General features: G+C 46.8%; 1 protein-coding gene and 1 pseudogene across 2 annotated transcripts in view; one reads left to right on the forward strand and one right to left on the reverse strand.

Moving 5' to 3' along the window:
* The window catches only part of LOC122162217, a 52,552-nt pseudogene that overhangs the window by 17,276 nt on the left and 15,393 nt on the right, over positions 1-19,883 (forward strand).
* The window catches only part of TWIST2 (twist family bHLH transcription factor 2), a 30,250-nt gene continuing 18,541 nt past the window's right edge, over positions 8,175-19,883 (reverse strand). The window contains exon 2 of one of the 2 annotated variants that reach the window (XM_042822698.1): positions 8,175-8,872. The gene's annotated coding sequence lies outside the window, so the exon portion shown is untranslated. Of the gene's footprint in view, positions 9,002-19,883 lie in introns of both variants that reach the window. The other variant, XM_042822697.1, reaches the window with a different exon arrangement.

The following is a 19,883-nucleotide window of genomic DNA, read 5'->3' on the forward strand; positions in this document are numbered from 1 at the left end:
CTGATGCTGTGGGAATATCGGTGGCAGAGCCATTAAAGCCAGGCAGCAGGACTGCTGATCAGGCAAGAAAGGGCCGTGAGGTTACAAGGCTGGCCTGGGGCTATGTGTCACATCTCTGCCACCTTCGTTCCTCCAGCAATGCTGACTGGTACTCTGTAAGTGGAAGCATGGGGCAGGATGCTGAGAAATAGCCAGATCCCCAAATAGCTTGGGACATGGAGTAATAAGGAGCTGCCCTCTGCTTTGGGGGAGTGAAATATCCCTCTTGTTAGAGGGACTGTGAGGCAGAAAGTCCACTCAGGGGTACTAAATGAAAATTTATGAGCCGAGCTCTTTGAGGAGGAAGGTAGAGAGAGGCAATGGTTGTGTTTAGAAGTGAAACCACTGGCTTCAAGCCTGACCTTTGGCTCCTTGTGACCCCAATACTAATGAAGGAGAAAGGGCCTGGTCGTATAAACATGTCACAGCATGAGGTTCACTGGGGTGAGATCTGATTACAGCCCAGCAGAGCCCTAACAAGTAACTGTTCCCACTATGTGATGTTGCACTGAGGCTGGATTCCCCAGTCTCTGCCCTGAGCATTACCTTGTGTGGGACAGAAACTCCTGCACTGCAAGCTGGAGGGTAGGGCAAGGACAAATCTGCTGAGGATTTCACTCTTGGTGACCTCAGGTGTGAGGAGTGAGAGCTCTGCATTTCTGGAGGACATTTTAGGGACTTCTTGCTTAGCCCATGGGTGGCAGGAAAAAAGAGTTTTTAATAGCATATGATATCTTTTCAGTGCTTTAGTGGGAAAGCATTGATCCTGTGGTGTTTGCAACAGAACTGTTGGCATTTGGATGTTTTCTCTCTGAAAAATAAATAAAAACTCAGAAAAAAAAACAAAAGAAAAAAAAACCACCAGGATTTAATTTGATTTTAATGTGAGGTTTAAAATCATAGTTTTGCAAAGGCATTGCTGAAGTAAAAGAACAGTGAGCTTAGTGTGAATGAAAGTCTAACCTGAAAGCAGCACTCAAGACATGGAAAATGGATCTGAGGCAAATGCCTATCCCTCTCCTCAATGATGAATTCATGTGCTGTCTATAAGAACAGGCATGTCTTTGCTTACCTTCCTTTCTGCACCGTGTGCTAACCTTGTTCTTCCTCTGCACCTCCTTCTTGCACAGTTCCTTTCCTTGTGGCTGAGGAAGGCAGTGCTCATCCAGCACTGATCAGATAGATACGGAGGAAAGGCTCAGCCCTCCTGGATCCTAGGGCTGCTGCCTCTTCCCTGTCAAGTGATGGATGGGCACCAGGCTGTGTTAGCCCAGGGGATCAGAGGAGGCTGTGGACAAAGGGCTTCTGATGAGACAAGGATGCCCCATTGCAACAGCAGGTCACCAAAGCACAAGACCAAACCCTGATGCAAGTGGGTCACATTGGTTCTTTTGGCCACCGCATGTCCCCAGCTGTGGCAGTGTGCCCAGAGCTGTGCTGGGGCAGCAGCACAATGGCCAGATGTGGCTGACCAGCAACTGGTGTAGATGGCTTGATGCAAACCCATCACTGCCGGGTAATGGGTCATGGGGACACCTGTATGTGGGGACAGCAAGACAGGTGATTGCTCTCATGTCTTGCTCTCTAAACCCTTCATCACAATTACTGCCAATTTTTAGGTCATTTTCTAGTAGTTATATAGACCTTAAGGTTGTGACTGAAGAATGGCTGAGGTGGGCCATGACTCAGGCTTGTGCCTGGATGCAGTGGATGTGTGGCCAGCTCTATGAATGGGCTCTACAGCTCTAGTGAGAGCCTCACCAGTGAGAAGGGTTGTACTTGTGGTGCTCCCTGCCCAGTGTTTTGGGTCCATCAGCTCACCAGGACTTCATGTCCTGATAGGCACTGCTGGGAGAGAGAGCCTCACACAGCCTCTGCTGAGAGCCCAGAGCAGGGAAGAACAGAAAGGAACTCAGCCAGCTCCTCGTGCCAGCTGAGAAAGCGAAGGCTGTCAGAAGATGAGCAGCCAAGGTCCAAAATGGGCCATGCAGGTGCTAAAGCTGTGTCCTGGTGTGAGAACCAGGCGGGCTGGGGGACCATGGTGTGTGTGTCCCCATCTCCCATGGCGTGCTGCAAGCCACTGCCTCGCACATCTTCAAGGCTGTGCCAGTTGGGCTGTCGCCCAGATCCTGCTGAGTTTCCACCAGATCACTAATTTGGGAAAGAAAGCTGCAGTCTGGCAGGCTGCTATTGAAAGAGGTTTCTGAAATAACGGATATTAGGAAATATCATTATATATCTTGCGGCCATGTGCTAAGCAGGAATGGTTTTTTCAAATAACTACCCGGACAACTCGAAAGACGTGATGAACTGCAAATGACCCACAGAGCCCATTGTTTGTACGAGCTGGTGAAAAAGCCACGCTGAATGAGGCAGGGCTGTCAGGCCATGTCTGAAAACAATGCTGCTTGAGGAGGTGGTGAGCAAAGGGGGGGAGGAGGCCCTTGCACTCTATGATCTGCTGGGGTGTCTCAGGCAACAAGCTGCAAAGCAGAGCAAAGCCACAAAGTCCCCAGCCTCAAACTGCCTTCACGTGAGAGCAGGTTTGCAACGGTGCACCAAGCCGAGCTCCGAGTGGGCATGCCAGCATCCCAGAGGCTCAACTGGGAGCACGTGCTTCAGCCCCATTCATCATCCAGGCTGAAGTACGGGTGAGGGAGGCTAACCCTTCGGTAAGTGTCGGCCGTAGGAAATGTGACTTATCTTAAAGAAATGAATCATGTTTCAGCAAATGCTTCCTGCAGAAATATTTTTCTCACAAACTTTGTTTCGGGTTTTGGCAGATCTGGAGCTGCTGGCGTTAGCAAAAGCAGTCCCTCCCACCCACTGTTCTCTGGGCTTGAATAGGAATTAAGGAATAAAGGCAGAGGGTATGTGGAAGGCTAAATGCATCACCACTTTTTCTCTGTGCAGCAGCAGGATATGCAGCTTAAAGGCAAATATCAAAGATCCCCAGGTAAAGTCAAGGGGAGTTGTATGCTTGGCTGTGCTGGGCACTCAGCTTGCAAATCTGCCTTTATGGCCTTGTAAAAATTCCTGTCAGGTGCTGATGTTTGTAGGAAATCAATTTCCAGCTCCCCTACTATCCTGAAAGCATTCTGGTAGGGGTGGCAAGGCAAATCTCCTGGTCTCATTTCATAAAAATGTGGTTTATTAAAAGAGGAGAGGAGAGGAGAGGAGAGGAGAAGAAGCTATTAAAGCTCTATATTTACTTGCAAATAAATCGTTAGCGCTTCCTTTCCTTCTGCAAAAGCTTTGACAATGTTCTTGTCTGCCTGCAGGGCGAGAGCGCAGCTTACAGATGTCCTTTGGGACCACGGTTTAGGAGGGGAGGGAGGAAAAAGTCCATCTTGGTTCTGGAGAACCTCAGACATTTTCTTCCCAGTGTCAGAGAATTTTTCATGGGAAGGCAATTTCATTGCCCTGCCTGCTAGGCTAACTCCACTCACTTTAAAATAGACCCATAGACCCACAGGGGAATAAGGACTTTAAAAGATCCGTTTGCTCCCAGTCATTTTACGCAACAACCCAAGCTGAAGTGAAAGATCTTTATTTAAATATGAATTAAGCTCCAACCTTACCCTTCAGTGCGTTATTTTCCTTTGAGGTTTACTTTGATACTGTTTCAAAGTCTTGAAGCTAACAAAACGCTGGCCGATATTTAAAGTGACAGGAGAGTTCTGGAAAAAGATTTAGGAGGCAACTAAAGTCTCTCAGCGCAAGACTCTGCAACAAGACAGGAAATCATAAAAGGGCTGAGTGCACTTCACCATGTTCAAAACAAATTTTGAGACTACAAAGGCAAGTGGAGTGGCATCGAAACCACAAAAAGCATCAAAACACAGCTGAAAACTCTACATCAGCTTGAATTATTGCATTAAAACATGGATGAAATGCTGGTAGCGGGTCGTGCTTGCTTCTCATTGGGGCTTAGGAGAGCAGCTATGGTTACTGATTCGGTGCTAGAGGTGGGAGGAAGTGTTAAAAGTCATCTCCAAAACCTCATGATATTTAAGCACATTGTGAAGACAGCATGTCTAAGTGATGAAAGTGAAGAAATGGGCTGTATGAGAGGGTCCTCTTCTGTGCTTGACCTCTCCTTTTGCCTTCCGTGGTTTCTGGCAGTCCATCTGATGCAGAAGCAGCTTCTGGAAAGGGGTTTTTCTGCCTGGAGAAGATGAAGAAGTTCCCCAAGGGAGGGGTTTCCTCCTCCCAATCATGCCAGTACTGCAATATGAGTTATACGGAATAGGGATCATGGAATCATAGAATCATGGAACCAGAGAATGGCTTGGGTTGGAAGGGACCTTAAAGACCACCCAGTTTCAACCCCTACTACAGGCTGGTTGCCTCCCACCAGATCAGCCTGCCCAGGGTCCCATGAAACCTGGCCTTGAAGATGGGATGACCAATTGTGATGCATTGTTCCCCACACCTGGCTGGGCTACGTTAGTGACGATGCTCTCCCATGGGGACACACCATTATCAGCATCATGGTGGCCTTTGCATTCCCATGTGGTCGATGAACTGCCAAAGGGACAACAGCCTGCTTGTGCCACTTGGGGATTGATCTTCTGAAGGTCAGATGTTTGGATGATGGAGACGAGCTGGGCAGGTCTCACTGGGGTAAATATTTGATTGCAGTGCGTGCACACAGAGAGAGAATTGAAGGCCTTGAGGATGACTTCAGTTTTTCTCTTAATCAGGGATGCAGTGTGGCTTCTCAGAGGTTAGAAAGCGAGTTTCAGTGCCTGTAGAAGGCATTGCCAAGTCCCAGTGGGAAGATAGTGAGTTTCTCCTTGGTGACATGCAATATTAGTTCTGGCAAAGTTCTCAGGCACTTCACATTTCTTGTAATTTCTGCATCCAAGTTTTATCTTTGTTTAACCCCAAAAAAGGCCCTGTCGCTGTGTTTCAAAGCAGCCCTTCTTCTCCCTTGCAGAAGTGAATAGGAGCGTATTTTTATCCTGATCTTACAGCTGGCTTTGTATGGATGCATCTGAAACCTCAAGGGCTCTCTCTTCTCCCAGTCATGTTGTGTGTTGCTCTAGCTGAAGTCTCTGCCAAGATGGTGCTAACCATCGCAGACCGACTACCTCTTGTAGCCATCATCTTTTAAGGGGAGTTGAATTCTCATCCCATAGATGGTGCCTGGGTGGTCCCAGCCAAGCGAGGACTCCCAAGTTTGCAAACTATCCCTGGGAAGATTTGCCAGCACTTTTCCCTCCCTGGCTCCTCCTTGCTGTCAGCGGCTGCGTGAAAATGGGTGGCCTGGGGGGGAGGCCATAGAGAGGAGGGATCCCAAGGGGGAACTCTGAGCTTGGATTTGTTTGGGGTTTTTGTTGTTATTGTTGTAGTTGTTCATTTGGCCTGGAGCTCTAGCTGTAAAGTGGCTGTGAATGGCAGATGAAAACTTTTTCCCTTTTGCAAATGGGAGCTTTGGCAACTCCTAGCTGATCTGGTACTGAGTTAAACACCCACACTCCTTGCATCAGGACCTCATGTGTGCCGAGATCAGCCAGGCCCTGTAGGTTTGGAGGAGTCCCTGTTTTGACTATCTGTTCTGTGTGGCTGAACCTGGTGCCTTAGGGGTTGTGGTTTCATTCCCTTTTGCATAGGAGAGCTTGTCCCTGCCCTCAGTCTCCCACAGAGCTGTGGGGTTTCATGGGCGGATGGGATTGTGAAGGACAAAGTCAGTCACAGTCTGACGAGCGGGGTGCCCTATTGAAAAAGCTGCTACATATTCAAAAGCAAAAAACAAACAAAAAAACACGAAACAAAAACTAAATAAATCTTCATGTGCTGTACATGACAACACAGCTGCAGTTTTAGGATCTGGATTTTACCTTGTCTTTGGCTGCTTCCTATCAGCCCCATGGTGCTGATTATGGGCTGCAGCTTGTAAAAGAGAAACTCATCTTTTCAGCAGTTGATTGAAACATGTGTCTCTTTATCCATCAATTCAAACGTCTCCTGGTTGAAATGTGATATTCAGAGAGTTTGCAGCTCTCAAATTAGCTTGATATGTTGGTGCTGAAACCTCTCATCGGAGCCTCACAGCACTGTTGTCTTTTTGTCTGACAAGAATCATAGAATCATTTATGTTGGGAAAGACCAAGTTCGTCTAGTCCCAGTCCCAGTTCATCTAGTTCAACTGTCCGTCACCACCGTGCCCACCAAACCATGTCCCTAAGTGCCACATCTCCTGGGGAGGTTGAGGTTGGATATTAGGAGAAATTGCTGAGAAGGAGTGGCAGTGCAGTGGGACAGGCTGCACAGGGACGTGGTGGAGCCACCATCCCTGGAGGCTTTCAAGAAATGTGGAGATGTGGCACTGAGGGATGTGGTCAGTGGGCACGGTGGGATGGGTTGGTGGTTGAACTGGATGATCTTAGAGGTCATTTCCAACCTTAATGATTCTGTGATTGTATGAGTCTATGATCTCCATGTTTCTTGAGCACCTCCAGATACACTGACTCCACCACTTCCCTAGGTACCGCATTCTAAAGCTTCACCCCTCATTTGGACTTGAAATTTTTCCTGATGTCCAATCTCAACCTCCCCTATTGCAAGTTAAGGCCATTACCTCGCATCCTACCACTAGTTACCTGGGAGAACAAGTTTACATAACTACCTCTTTTTCTGCCTAAAAATAAAAATATTGTATCCTAGTACTCTGAATTTATTTCTGGGCTGCATATTTACCTCCCCATGCTTGTTCAGCTGCAGAAACTTGGTCAACTCCAGAATTCACTGGAGCCAACTAGTGCTTGTGAGCATTTATTGTCACTATTCACCTAGCATTGTCTGCTAGTGCAGGGGTAAAGAGAGAGTGCTAATGCTTTGGTCTGCCATTACATGTTTTTGCATGCATGATGTTGGAGGACAAAATTCAGCAGTTCTGATCCTTGGTAAGCATTAAGGAAGGCATATGGCAACCACAGTGGCACTGCTGTGGTTGCATACATCTCATCTGTGGCTTGGCAGTGTCTTATGGACAGGGTTAGTGGGCATGGTGATGATGGGCTGACAGTTGGACCTGGAGATCATAGAGGTCTTTTCTAATCTTAATGATTCTATGGTTCTGTGATTAGCAGGTTTGACCCGCCAGCTGTCTGCTGGTTCTGGTCATTTCTTGGGAAAGCAAAGCAGCACAACAGACTCTTCTGGCAAACTGAATGGGGCTGAAGCAAGATTTAGGTGTCTGTACTTTGATGGTGCCTCACCTTGTGGTGAAATAAGTTTGGCACAATTTGCAGCATCATTAAAGATTCACAAAAATGCAAAAACTAACACGTACCCACAGGAAAAAATACTGCTTGCCATATGACATGCAGTGTTAGATGACATCTGTTAAATTCACCTTCTTACATGGCACTTTCGGCTCTGCTGAGACAAAATACTCAGACTGAGATGTCACTTCAGCATGTTGCATGCCCAAGAGTCCTTACGGGGCTCTGGGAGACAGAAAAGGAAGGCTGATGAGCACCAGCAGAGCCTATTGGTGGTCCCAGGGTGGAAGGTGAGGGGGAAGGAGGAGCAGAGCAGCAATCCCAGGTGACCACTGTTGTGGTGCATCTGTGATATTTTGCACTTTATGAATCGCTTCTGCATACAATATGCAGTCCATAAATGAATAGGAGTTCCAAGGCTGAGCAGCTGAACTGCATCCCATCTACATAAAATTCAAAGAATTGTGGAATAGCCTGGGTTGGAAAGGACCTCAGAGATCATCTAGTTCCAATCCCTGCCACAAGCAATGTTACCAACCAGCAGATCATGCACTACATCAGGTTGGCCAGGGCTCCATCCAGCTTGGCCTTGAACACCTCCAGGGATGGAGCATCCACAACTCATCTATTGCCAAGAGTTCTGTGGAAAGGCTGAAGGTTTTATTTGAAAAGGTGCAGTTTGCAACAAGCAGTGTGTCCAGGCGTGAGCCCCTCCCACAGTTCTTGCAGCTGCCGTGCTACAGGGCTTGCAGGATGCATGCTGTGCCCATTGCCTGCTAACCTGGGAAATAGACGTTAGCTGAACTGGTGAGTGCTGAAACATTGGTGGGGTGCAAGGAAGTGGCTCAGCTCCTCGGCTTCTGCTCGGAGCTGTGCAGTCAGAACATAAATCACATACCCTCAGTAGCTGCATGACATCTTTATTTTTACTGGCAAGAGAAGCAGTATACACAGCGACATTGCAGTCTCTTAGCTCGTTAAAAATATCTCAATAAATAAAACAAATAAGCAACATATACACTGGAACAGAAAAATGAAAAAAAAAAAAAAAAAGTGGGGGGATCAGGAGTGGTAGCAAATCATGGAGCAACAAGGAAGAGGCAGTAGAGTGTGGAAGGCAGTCTGTAATCCAGGCTGTACTTGAAACAAATCATGCAGGGAGCTGGGGGACATTGTGGCCTTTTTAATTCCTTTTTTTTTTTTTTTTTTTTGTTTTTTTTTTTTTTTTTTTTTTTCTTTTTTCTGAGAGCCTTGGTCCAGTTTTGACATTACTGTACAAGAAATCAGGTTTTGAGCTTTAAAAAGTAGACGCACACACAAAAAGAATACAGCTAAGGGGAAGTAAAATCCGAACCCAAAGGTTTCTCATAAATGTGTTCCTGAATTAAGATTTTTTTTCAGCAAAGGAGAAAGGAAAAAAAAAAAAAAAAAAGAACTAAAACCAAACACCCAGACGGACACACAGACAAAACCCAACAACGATGAACAGATGAACAGTCAGGAATGTTGCTTCTCGCTTCTCTGTGATCAGTCACTTGGAGAGATGGTGCGAAGGTTCAGACCCATAGCTTTGGTGCTGGCTCCTGCTCAGTCTAAGTGCTCTGCAAGAGTTCAGAGTGAGGGAGGTCAAGAAGGGTCTTTTGGACCAGTTTACTTGAGGTTGTTAAGGTTTCAGAAGCTACAAACTTGGATACATCCCAATTCCACTTCAGTCTCAGACACCGGACAGTCTAGAGAGAGAGGGGGGAAAAGAAGGGAAAATAAATACACTGAATACAGGATGTGAGATGCACATTGCTGTGTAAGTTCTTTTCCTTTGCAAATCAAAGAAGTGCTTCTGAAGAGCCCTAACCCAGGCCTGGTGCAGGCGGTGTAGGGCACATGGTTAATCTGGCAGCAGATCCATTGCACCAGGAAAAGCCCTCGTGGCCTCTCAGACAAGCAAAACAGAGAGACTGAATGCTCAGCACGTGTGCTGCTTCCAATTGTTGCTGCATTTAGCACTGTGCTCTCACCCGAGGCGTGCTTCAGCAATCCCACCCATGGTGCCTCTCAGCTCCTCCTGCAAAACCAGGCAGGCCATGCTGGAAGCAAATGCATTTTCTTTCCATCCTGGGGTAACACACTTATGTAAGAGCCAGGAACATCCACAGAAAGAAAGAAGTCAACATAAACCTAACAATTCCTTTGGCTTATGGTTATAATGCACGAGTATGCAGTCTGCTAAACCCATAGGCAGGAGTAATGCTTCTATGGAAAACCCCCTATGCTTACAGCAGCTCCTCCAGACCCAAGGGCTGTGATGCTGTGATCCACACGGCTCCTATTGACCTTACTCATTGTCACTGCTCTGCTCTGCTCTCAGAGAGGTGGCAAGGTGCAGCTGCATGTCACAGAGCCACATTGCCTTCAGGGCTGGCTGTGGTCTGCAGCAACCTGCTGCTGCTAGCCTGTGCCCATGGGATGTCCCATCTAACCTGGGGGAGGGATGGCTTTCTATGCAAGCTGCCGGCGCTGCCTCCAGAAAGCCGCCTCAGCTCATATATCAAAAAGCAGATATAATTATTTCCTCACTGAGGAAAGATTCCATTTAGCTTATTTCCTCTCCTTTCCTTCTCAAAATTATTAATTATCTAATTACAACCACATTCCGCAGCCAAGCTCAGGATTTGACAGGCTTCCCAGGACCACTTAGGAAAGCTGAACTGCTCGGGGTGTGTGAGCAGCAGTGGTTTGCATGTGTGCATGTCCTGTGGATGGCAGACCAGCCCCTTCCTAATGCTCACACTGCTGCAGCTCCAGCGAGAGGGCATGTAGGGGCTCTGAAAGAGATATAAAATAAAGGGAGGGGGAGGACACCTTGTCTCCTTTGGTTCTGATTCACAGAATGGACACGGTCACATATTCCTGGACAACCGATGCCAAAAGAACTCGCAGCCCACTTATCTCTTGGGAGCGACCCTCCCATGCTCTTGTTTTGGGTTTTTTTTTTCTACCATGTAAAGTTAGCAGATCAGACCAAGCAGCAGTCAATCTCTTATCTTCTGTACAGCACGATCTCCAACACTTTAGGTTTGTAGGAATGGGTCAAACAAGCTGTAGTGGCAGTGCTACACGGCCTGAAGCAGTAATTGAGCACCTGGGAAGGCAGAGCCAACCCAGGGGAGCTCAGCTGCATGCAGTGCACTTGAGTGACCAGAAGGCATGGAGTCAGGATCCAGCCCTTTCCAGCCCTCATTTAAGGTTTGGCAGTAGAGGTGAAGGTATCTCTTGTTGGACATCCCTGTGTACCTGAGGCTTTCTAAAGGTAAGCAGTTCTTTTCCTTCATTTCTGTATCCGTGGCTGCTGTATTTGGGATCATTCTCATTTGCTGTAGCCAAAGACTTTGCCATGCTGCTATTGTCACCCCATTATAGCATTACACAAGCTGAGTGTTGTCTGGTGCTGCCGTGGATCCAGCTGAAGGACAGAAGCACAGGCCATATTGTTTTCTTTTTAATCCCAAGACTAGTCCTAGATAAAAAATAGCATGCCATCTTGTGTGGTAGTGCTACCATGGAACACTTTCACAAGCAAGTAACAAGTCAAATGCAGCCTGTTCCTTTGTTCATTTTGCTGTCCCCCCATCTCGTGTGTGAGTCTGTGATTTGGGTTTGTATGCATGAGTCCCTTTCTGAAGTCATACATCTCACTAATGCTTCATAAACCCCATGATGGGAAGCACAAGACCAGGTGATCAAGCAAGACTGAAAGCATAGGAATGGTAACAGGAGGGGGTGGTCATCCAGCTTGCAGTGTGACTTGCTTTGGTGGTGGGGTGTGTGGAAGCATTCATGGTAGGCAGAGAAGCAGTGAGATGAGTCGTGTCTCCTCCCAGGCGGTGCCTTATGCCTTTGTACCCATCAACTGGCTCTGGCCTCCCATAGCAGATTTCATGGTGATGAGGCAGATTTTCTTCCTGGCATGGCACTAAGATGGTGGGGTAGGGGAGCTGGACCTTGCAGAGCTCAGTTTTAATCCCAGCTCACTCAGTTTGCCTATGTAATTTCTTTCTCTTCATGTGCCTTGGTTTCCTTGAATGGGAAATCACTGTACATCCCCACTTCTCTTACATGTAGTCATGTGGGTTAGAATTAACTAGTGCCTATAAAGCAGCTTGTGATCCTTCAGCTGAAGGGCATAACATTACACAACAGCTATGCGTGGTTATAGTGTCTGGACTGAGCTGGTACACAATGAAGCCCTCTGCTGAACATAATTTCCAAGAATTCTGTTATCCCACAGCATAGAACGCAAAATACAGCTGTTGTGCACTGCAGACCCAGTGCAGTTTTTGTTATGACACAGACTGACATTCAGTCAACTGAGGACTTGCTGCTCCTCTTTTTTTTAATTTCCTTTAAACCATTCCCCAGCTCAGGAATCCAGGATGGAAACCACAGCAGCTGAGAGCTGCAGGCTTGATGTAAGGTAGTATGAACAGGGCCTTGACTGGAGGAAATTTTTGCTACAGGTCCCTGAGGTCTTCAATTATAGAGCATTAGGGTTGGGTTTGATTACAAGGGATTGAAATCATTTCCATGACCCAGCCAAGAATGCAAAAGCAACAGGAAATCACTGGAAAAACTTAAGTATTTGTGTAAGTATTTGTGTGTGTGTGTGTGTGTGTGTGTGTGTATACATATACACACACACATAAGGATGATTTTTGAGCTGGTTTTAAAGTTGGAAATGTCAAAAATGGCTCTGCAGACAGGACCTGCCTTCTCTCTTTCCATGTGACTTTCAGCCAGACAAAACTCCACCAGGAAGGTCCCAGCCCAGCCTGTGACCATGTATGCCCTATTCCTTCCTTTGTGCTTCTAGCCATGCTGGGAGTGGGCAGTGAGAAGGCAGATGAGAAGCACAAATAGTGGCATGGTGCAGGAAATGCCAGCTGCTTGTCCTGCACCACCTGGTACTGGTTTTGGCAGTCACTGAGAAGTTCATAGACCATTTTATTCCCTGTTCTTCTTCATCTCAGGAAAGTGAAAAGCAGCACGGGTCAAAGCTGAGACCTCAGCACTGTTTAGTGTGCTGGTGCAAGACATAATGCCTGTGCTCCTGGGTTGGTGATGCTGCCCCTGAAGGGGATGCAGCTCCTGACTGAGCATCCTTTGCTGCTGAATGGGGCTTGAATTGCAATTGTGGGTTTCTTACAAGTTATATCAGCAGGCACACACCTAACTGGCCCTGCATGTAGCTGCACAAGTCTTGACTAACCAGGTTACATGGTGTCCTAGCTGCAATGCCTATTCAGCACAGCCTCCACTGCTGTGTTTTTGCCTCCTTTGAAGTCTCCCTGCCCAGAGCGTGCCTGCACTTCAAGCATCCTCAGAACATTCATTTTTAATGGGATGTTAACTTGAAAGTTTGTTTTCTGACAGACTCCGGTGGTTTAGAGCAGGAAGTGATTTTTCTGCTAGGTGACTGATGAGCAAGAGGGCTGCCTGCAGTCATGAGGTAGGGCATGAGGAAAGCATGCAATGATGCTGGACACGAGTGACAAAAGAAATCTGCAGTCTTCCTCCATAGAACACATGCCATCCACCCAAAAGCCTGTTCACCTGCCCAAGGAAAAGCTGCAGGTCTCCCTTCCCCATGGGTGATGCGTTCCTTCCTTTCTCCACCTTCTCTTGGCAGTAAGATGTCATGGGGTGAACGGGGAAGAAGAAATCCCTTCCTGGATTGCCTGGAGATAACACCTGAGGAAGACTGGGCAAGCATTTTAGACAGTGACCTCTCCAGTCATTCTTACCCAGGTGTGCATTTTCAGGGTTGGAGACTCTCTATATTCATAAAGAGAAGGGAAAATATGATGTAGCCAAATTATTCTGGAGAAGTTCTACCACTGAGCTCAAACGCTGCTTGGTTACAGCACAAAAGGAGATGCACTTGCTCTAGAAGACCAGCAAAATGTTTCCATCAGCACAAAGTAGTAGCTGCCCTTAATAATTTTTCAAAACAAATAGATGTGGCTGGATGGGTTATTGCATTATTTCATAGCCCCAGTTTGCCCACCTGCTACAGAAGCACTGCGTGTGCATTGCCCCGTAGGCACATTGGGGATGAGGAGAACAACAGCAAACAATGCAAATTGTGACATGGGATGCATGTGTCCATCCCCATGCCTTTGGAGAGAAAAGGTCAGCATGAACTGATTTGAATTTTTGAAATGCCAAAAGCAAGCTGCTTCAGAAATCGGGTTGGAGGGGTAAACAGATCTCAATGCCATGACTTTCAGGCCGGAAAACCTAAATTTTTACTACTTTTAGCTATAAAAACAGCCTTAAATCCTACGTGGCAGCTTGAAATGCAGAGGTCTGAAATACCCAGGAGGGTCCTGCTGGGGACACAGCAATCACCTAACCTAGCAGGGATTGCCATCACCAAGTGCAGTGAGTAAGGCTGATCTCCAACACCCATCCTAACCCTTATCCTTGCTCATCCCTGGGCTTTGTGAGCTATGGGCCACCACTTCTAGCTGTCTTGGGAATAATAGCTTCAAAAAAGCATACTGCAAACATCAGTGACATGTGCATGGTCATGTCTGTAAGCTTTGACTTCCAGCCTCCTGTTTTTTATCTGTTCATATCTTTCTGAAGCTTGTGCTGCTTGAACTGAAACTTTTCCTTGCCTGAAGGTGATTCTTCTTGTTGTTTTTTGTTGTCTGGAGGCTAGGCAAAAAATAGTCCAGCTGTTTCACAGCAAAGGGAAAGTGGAAAATAGCCGTGCTCCAAAATGCTAAGAGCTTCCTCATGAGTGCTGTGCTGGTGATGGGTGGGAGGCTGGAGGCAGCATGCCAATTGCCCAGAGTTTGGGAACTGCTGAATCCTGAACCTCTGATTGACCACCTGAGGCAAGTAATGAGTCAGCCCTGGGAACACAGGTGAAGGCAATGGAGTGGAGCCTTGCTCCACCTCTCCTAGGCCCCATTTAAGAGCTGACTACCACTGGGGAAGGTTCTCTTTTGGAGACCAATCCTCTTGGAGTCTTCTCAGTGAGCCCAGGACAGGGATAAGCTTTCCATCTATTCTTCCTTAGTGTGATAGCCTGTTTAGCCTAACTTTCTTGTGTATTTCTTAATTATAACATCCATATATTCTTTGATTATATACCCAGTTTGCAAAGCAGTGTCCTACCTGCAGGAAACACACAGTGTGACTGTCTTTATGTGCTATATGAAGCAGACCTGAGGCAGAAGGAATGGGGATTTTTTTGGCTTAGATTTTATTGTGTATTTGTTAAACTTGCAGGAGAGAGGTGTTAGGGTGGAGGCAAGGTGCTACCTGCCAGGAGCCTCATGGCCAGCACAGGGGGACATACAAAGGCAAACCAGGTTATCTGATGCTCTTAGGATGAGGCAAAACACGTAGCTGTCTCCTTGTTGCTTTTGCTCCTGCAGATTAGGAAAGCTGGAAAGGAGCAAAGGTGGACTGCAAGCAGTGGTTTGCAGATGAAAACTGCTCTGATTTCCTGTTGTGTAGGGTGAAAGTAGGGGAGAAAAGCCTGTAACCAGCTCAAACTCAAGGCAGTACTCATTTTCTAAGCAGGGGCTCTCTTCTGGTTTCCCTGATGCCAGCTCTGCAGCCTGCAGATGATGCCAGGCCTATCTGAGTGTCCATTGCTGCCCACCGCAGGCTGCACCTGCCCCTGGGGTGTGAGTGGGCTGCATAAATGCTCATGGTGGAACCTGCTAACCTGATGCTGTTAACCTGATGCTGTCCTCCTTCATTCCAGGCAATTACTCCATAGCTGGTAGCCTATGGCCAGTGTTCAGAGCAGTCTAACCCCTGTTAACTCAGGGCCCATGCACCACTGAAGTGAGCCCTTCCCCTGTGCATCTTGTCCATCACGGTCACTTTTAGGTGAAACAGAGGATTCCTAAGAACAGTTTTAACCACTGTTGACGACCATGTGCAACAGACCTATGTCCTTTGGATTGGAAAGAGAGTGCTGGGGTTTTTGGTTTGTTCTCTACCTGGGTAAAGGGCAACCCCATGCAATGAGATGCTGTTCTGATGGTGCTGACTTGAGGGACATCAGAAGAGTTTTCAAAGGCAATTATGAAAATAATTTTCTTCTGTGCAATTTCTGTGCTGACATTTCTATGTGTAACTTGGATGAAATAGGCTAAAACCAAAATCAAAACACACTGGATTTTTAAACTGAATTCTTCAGTTCTTGAGGTGTGTTCATGAGTCTGTGTAGAGATTGGAAACCCGTATCCGTACATACAGTGTCCATATTTATGCACAGTTTATATGCAAACTGGTATTGTAGTAAAGTCTAAGGAAGAAAGGATCTACACACACCTATGCCTCACATCATTAGATGCATCTGTACCAAAGAGGTATTCTCAAATCATCTTACAGAGCTGTCAGCAGCCCCAGGAGACAAAGCAGACAGTAGTTTATATTTAAAACATTTTTTTGTCATTTAGATGCAACCTCTTTTGTCATTTTTGTCATTTAGATCAAAAATGCAACCTTTCAGGAAAAAATATCACAGCAGCACTAAGACTTTTGTGAGCAGGCAATTGTGTGCTGTCCTTTGTGGGGGAAAACCGGTGTGTGGCAATCCCAGAGAAGGATCGAGAGTCTTATTTTGGGACGCCGATTTGCCCATAGAATAATGTCAGGAAAGGTCCCTCTTCTGCTCAACCACAGGGCTGCTGGGTATGGAGAATGGTGCAATTGTTTGAGGTGGAAAAGCAATGTTTAGGCCATGTCCTCAAGCATGTCTACTTTACTGCCCACAGAGTTGTCCAGGAAACCATCCCAAAATGGTGGAATAGTCCTTGAGATGCCCCATTTGCAGTACAAGGCTTTGTGGCCTTCTTTCTGAGCACAGCTGCAGGCAAATAGCAGAATACAGGAACAAAGGGTAAACTAAGGCACAAAGGAGTGGCACTTTTGAGTAGTTAGGTCATTAGACAGGCTATTTCCCATCAGAAAAAGACTAAAAGATGGGGATGGAGTGTGAGTTCCCATCGCCCTGGTGGCTCGCTGCCTTCCAGGGAGCATGGGTCCTTGTAGGTGCAGCACTATGGTGGCAAAAATTGACCCTGAATGGAGAGAGACCAATTGCATGGCTGTCTCTAATGCAGTGAGCAAGTACAGCCCTCAGAGAAAAAGCACAAAGGCCGGCCTGCAAGACTTCAGAGGAGAGGAAGCAGTGGAGAAAGGAATTTGGATAATTGTGTACATGCAGTGAGGGGAGAAGGACAAAATCAGATCTAATGCTGCGGGTACGGACAGACTGAAACCAGATACCTTGGCTTGTGTTTTTCTGCCTTTGCTGGTATGAATTCTTATCAACCATCCGCTCTTGAAGTCTCCCAGATGAAGGAAAGCCACAATTATGTGCATCTTACAGCTGGGAAACCATTTAAAAACATATCCTTCGCAGTTGTTCATTCCCAAGTTGCAGGGCCCCCCTTGCTCTCTCCAAATGTACCCCCACCTGAAGAGCCTATCAATGTCTAGAGGAAAGCCTCTAATCTAATTTACCCCAGGCTTTCCAGACCTTGCAGGATTTGTCTGCCCATGGCTTGTCCAAGAGAAAATATCCTCCCTGTGTCCCACAGCTCCCCGGTTTGGTATCAGGGGTGTGACTAACTGTTTGACAGGGAGGTGGAAAAAGTAAACGTACGGCCTGTCTGGAAGGAGATTTAATCCTTTCCATCCTCCTCTCCCCAAGCCTGCTTCTGTCTCACCAGCCCAGCTTGTCCACTGCTAAGAAAAGCTGAAGGCTTGCTCGCACCTCACTGTTTGTGGTGAAAGATCCTAAAGATGCAACACCAAAAAGCAAGCCCACAACCCTGGGCCCTCCAGCCCCCCTAAATAACCTTCATTAATTCTTTTTTTTTTTTTTTTTTTCTTACTCTCCTGCAGGATGGCTCTTTTGTACCTGTGGTTACCTACCTCAATAGGCATTATCTACACCTGGGCTTGTGATCCCTGTAGAGCTGCCAACACTGTAAGTCCAGTTTTACAGTCCTGCAAAGTATTTGTTTGTCTTTCTAGTTTGAGGAATAGTTTCAATTAAATGAAGAGGAAAAAAAGGAGTTGAACAAAATACAGAAAATACTTTAATAGCTAACAAGATACCATTGGTTTGCACGGATCTAGTGAAGTTCCTGCTGTAGTTTTTACTAGAACAAGATGCATTTAATACTTGCATATGAATATATAAGCTATAGGTTTATCTATTAATGTGTTACATCAGCAGTCATTTGGCTGTCTTTTGAATGCCCCATAATTTACAGTTTTGGCGTCCATCGTGCAGCTGTCCTTCTTGCACCCAGTTCTTACTTAAAGGCAGAAAGTGAGATTTCCTGTTCTTCTGTGGTCAGGTGCACTGCTGCTAGGCTGAGCTCTCTGGGGTAAAAGAAACATCTCCATCTCTCACAAACAAGCATAACACCTCTGCGTACTCTGATCTCAAAGTTCCCTTAGCTCCTGTTCAACTTCCATTTATCACTTAAGTACACTCTATCTTTACCACTTAAAATCACACAAACTCATGCATTCAACCACTTCCAGCAGAAAAATCTTTCCCTTTGGGGTCTCAGAGCACTTAGAGAAAGGCACATCTTCAGCATTTTGGCCAGTGGCTGATTTTTTTTTATTATTTTTTTTTTAAGCCCGGATAAAACCCATTGCCTGGGGCTGGCCTCTTAACAGGGAGGACAAGTGAGGGCTCTGCAATGAAGTGTTTTGCTGCTGGGACTCTCAGGGTTTCTGCGTTATGTCCTGCCTCTCTGCAGCAACCTCCTGGCAGTCAGTGTGTTTGCTCCAAGGTGCTGCATCCCTCCCTTGCCAGAAAAAAAAAAGAAGGAAAAATAAAAGCTTTAAACAGGAAAGAGTCCCCCAAAGGAACAGTTCCCTCAGCCCTGCACTCCTCCACAGTCCAAGCCTTGGCCTCTCCGGGGCAGTGGGGTTCGTCGCAGCTGGAGGAGGAGGTAGGTTTGTGGGAGCCCCTTGTTAAAATCTTGGCAGTACATCACTGAAAGCGCTGCTAGAAATTGCCAAAAGCCGGAAGCTGTTAATGAGCAGTTGGAGCAGGAAAAAGCAGAGCTGTTTTGAAATTTGAAAGGACCGTGTAAGCTCTGTCCTCAGCTCTGCCCAGCTGCCTCGTGGGTGGCTCTGAAGAGTGAGCGCTTGGGGACACCAGCAGCGTCTCCTGACTCGCACAAGAACCCACGGTGCAAGGAGCAAGGGATAGTCAGGGGCCAGCTCTCCTGAATGATGCTGCAGCAAAGCCTGTGTCCACACCGCTTCCCTGGCTCCTCTCTTCCCCTCCCTGTGGGCACTTGGAGACAAGCCTGGCTTTGCATCAGAAAGGTGTGGAATAGAGAGAAGAACAGGGAGAGGGAGAAGGCAGGAAATGAGATTTTCTTCTTGGGCAGCTCCACTAAAACAAGTAGGGATGGGGAGGGAGGTAGCGTAGATGCACACAACCTTAAACAATGGCTCTGAAGCTGATGAAGCTTGTGCAGATGAGTGCAGTTTTTGATTTTTTTTTTTTTTTTTTTTTTTTTTTTTTGCTCCCTCTGCCTTTTGAGCCTCTCTGACTCTCCAGCCTTGAGGCATCCTATATCAATATGGGTTTCAACTGCCAGCCCATAAGCAATTCCAGGCAGGCGTTTGGTTCTCCCTGCCTGAAACAAACTCCTACTGCGTGCTTGGACCAGCCAGATTAGTGCTGAAGTGGTGGAAATACACTGCACAGATATTGGATAAGGAAGGTGAAGTGGTCAAGCATGAGCCATACGTTTCTGTTGAGATACAGACTTGTGCAATGCCTATCCTATCCAGCTTGCAAGCTAGGGCTTAGTGTGCTTTAGGACACAGCTGCATGACCTGTTGTTACAGTTTATTGACCCAGCTATGATGACTGACCATATATATGTGCTAAGTTGTACACAAAGTAAAATATATCGTGTTCTAGTAGGCTGGTTGAGAATATCCAGGTGGAAAATATCAGTAGTGGCAAGGTCCTCCTTGCTTTTGGAAATGTGGAGCTGTGGCTGTGGGCGGCTTGGGCTTCATGCAGCATGATATGCAACATGCTCTGACAGTGCTGGTGGTCAGAGTGAATGTCTCTGGTCCCTCTCTGCACAACACGGGCTGTAAAAACACCTCCTGCCTCCATCCCGTTTTGGAAAAGCAATGAATATTGGACAAAGGGAAGCATTTTCTCCTCTCCCTCTCTCCCCTCCTGCCAAAATAACAGAAATTCTAAGAAAAGCACCTACTCCAAGAATAAATATATACATCTGCAGCTTTATTCTTCTTCCAAGGGAGCTCTTTCGGGGCTCAGCCAGCACCTTCCCTGCTCTCCTCCTCTTTCCTGGTTGCAGCATATACTCCGCTGCAGTCTGCAAACTTCCTCAGTGGCAGCATCTCCATGGGGAGGAGGAAATGTCATTTTGTGGCTCAGGGACACTGGAGCAAGCCTTGCAGTGTCTATAGGTAGGCAAGCAGAAAGGGTACTGCTGGATGCTTTAAATTCATCAGTGCAGCACAAAGGCCATGTACGAGTACTTAACAGTGCTGCCTCCTAAG

This window comes from Centrocercus urophasianus, unplaced genomic scaffold (genome assembly GCF_019232065.1).
Source record: "Centrocercus urophasianus isolate 14NV4802_14NV808 unplaced genomic scaffold, USGS_Curo_1.0 seq_20, whole genome shotgun sequence".
Lineage (NCBI taxonomy): Eukaryota > Metazoa > Chordata > Aves > Galliformes > Phasianidae > Centrocercus > Centrocercus urophasianus.